A 2,737-nucleotide genomic window follows, 5' to 3' on the forward strand; every position below is an offset into this window, starting at 1 on the left:
GAAAATAACCATAGATAGTGTCTTTTTTATGTCCACTCTCCTGAGGAAACCTAAAGTGCAGACCCAGTCATTCTTGTACCCTTCCCCCCAGGATGGCTTGTTTCTCTAGTAGACTATTATGACCCTTCTGCTCCCATTGTCTCTTGATATGTTCATTGGACATGTGCGGATATATTCACCTCTGAACTTTGGTTCCTGCTCTTTGCTGACTTGCTGGGCCCCAACATACCCTGTTTTTTGTTGTTGTTTGTTTGTTTTTTTGTTTTTTTGTTTTTTTGTTTTTTAACCAGCCTTTAAGGTCAAGTTCCTATTCCATGGTGATGGCAAAATGAATAATTAGACAGAACTTAAACATCAAGTAAAACCAAGTCCATCACTCATTATCAATTAGCAAATAATTTTGTTGCTGTGAAAATAATTGCATTGCAGTAATGAAACTTTCAGTGATAGAGAGGCCCTAAGAGAGATTATCTAGTCTAACACTTTTATACTTGAGGAAGCTGAGGCCCAGAGAGGTTAAGTGATTTGCCCATGTTGAAAATTCAAGTAATGAACTAGAACCCAGACTCCTTTATTCCCATTTCAGTAATCTTTTACCATATCATACTGGACTTGTGATTTAAATATCATCCCAAACACATTTCATTTCTCTGTGTATAACAAGAATAAATTTTTGCTTTAATTTAGATTTAAATTTAGATTTAATTTAGATTTAATCTAGAAAAAGAGGGCACCTTTTACTGAGGTGGCTCAGTTAAGTATCTGCCTTTGGCTCGGGTCATGATCTTGGGGTCCTGAGATCGAGCCCCATGTTGGGCTTCCTGCTTTGATGGGGAGTCTGTTTCTCCTTCTGCCTCTGCTCTCCCTGCCACCTTGTATGCTCTCTCTCCCTCTTTCTGTTTCAAATAAATAAAATCTTTAAAAAAAAATTTTTAGAAAAGAATGTATTTTTTACATAACTAAATCAAAAGCACTCAACACCACTAAAAAACTTTGGTATTGACCAAATTCTGTAAGTATGTATGTTGTTTTAGACAAAAGCAGGTAAGAGAATCTTTCATTGAGCATAACTTTAAGCGTATGACTACCTTTTTGAAAGTTTATTTACATCTTGGCATCTCATATAAAGATAGGTAACTAGTCGTGATTCTCTGTTTTAGTTAATCTACTGAAGGAAGGATCCAAATACTCTTCCTTATTCTATAAAATAAGATAGTTTATTTGGAATGATAGCTCAAAATCCTTTCCAGTTCTATATTTCTCTAAGTGCCATTATCTAAAACTTGAATTTTACAATGCTGTGTCATCCTTTTTTTCCTAATGCATTTAGAGGTAAGAAGGATGTATAAAACATGTCTAACAAATTGTGAAAATCTGTGAAGATGTCTTAAACAATTTGAACTTCATTTTCGCTAAAGCATTTTAAATTGATAAATTACTTAAGCTTGTATTCAGAATTAATTATAAAATAATTTTTATAATGCCAGATTAGATGAATATATTTATGAAATATCTTTGAGATTGCTGTAGATTTTAGAAAGCCTGCTCAAAGTAGAATTTCAACCTGTATAGTAAAACAGAGTAAGGAAATAGTACTTTACTGTTGAATAGCACTTTAATATCCCCAGAGCAAAAGATTTTCGGATCCTGACATTTGGAGATTCTCCTACTAATAGGACACTTTGTCTTATTAACCTGATTAACTCGCAGTGAAAGCCACCAGTTGACAGGTCCTACCCACACACTTCCTTTTGGTGCTTCATTCTTAATATGAATGAATATCCAACAGTTCACTCCAACAATTGTCCATTAATTTAAGGAAAGCTTCCAACATGAAAAACATGATAATCTGAATCAAACAGTATAATGTGATCCAGAGGAAACTGACAATGAAAGTAGCTAGAAGATTAAAATACAAGAGCAAAAAGAAAAAGAAATATATATATGTTAGAGACAAACTATATTTTCAAAGAATCGATGAAACATATTGAGTTCATTAAATAAGAATAAGGTGCTATTTAAATTTTTCAAAGTAGAAAAAGCAAAACTTTGAAATTAAAAATATGATAAATAAAATTTAATTATAAACTTAAATAGACTGGAAGAGAAAGTTATGAAGAGCCCCTAGAAAATAAAACAGGAAGCAGAGAGGTTACGAGGAACACAGAAGGGGAAGGAAGAAAAAAAGAGGGGGGAGGCAAATCATTAAAGACTCTTAACTATAGAGAACAAACTGAGGGTTGCTGGAGGGGAAATGGGTGCGGGATGGGCTAAATTGGTGATGGGTATTAAGGAGGGTACTTGTAATTAGCATTGTGTGTTATATATAAGTGATGAATCACTAAATTCTACTCCTGAAACCAATATTACCGTGTTAACCAACTAGAATTTAAATAAAAACCTGAAAAAAATAAAAGGAACAGAAAGCAGAGATTCTGCATGAGATTCAAGGCTTACCCCAGGAGACCCATCATATTGTAAGTAAGACTCCCATAAAGGAAGAAAAGAAAAAGTAGGTGAAAAAGAAATTATTAAAGAATTAATATGTTTATTTTTTCTCAGAACTGAAGGAAATGAGTCTCCACATTGAAAAAGCCCACTGAATATCCAGCACAATAAATGAAAACTCATACCAAAGGAAAAAATCAAAAAATTGCAGCATACCAAAGATAAAGAAAAGGTTATAAGAGCTTCCCAAATGCAAGGAATGGGGATAGTTCACATCCAAAAGAGTAGA

This window comes from Zalophus californianus, chromosome 3 (genome assembly GCF_009762305.2).
Source record: "Zalophus californianus isolate mZalCal1 chromosome 3, mZalCal1.pri.v2, whole genome shotgun sequence".
Classification (NCBI taxonomy): Eukaryota; Metazoa; Chordata; class Mammalia; order Carnivora; family Otariidae; genus Zalophus; species Zalophus californianus.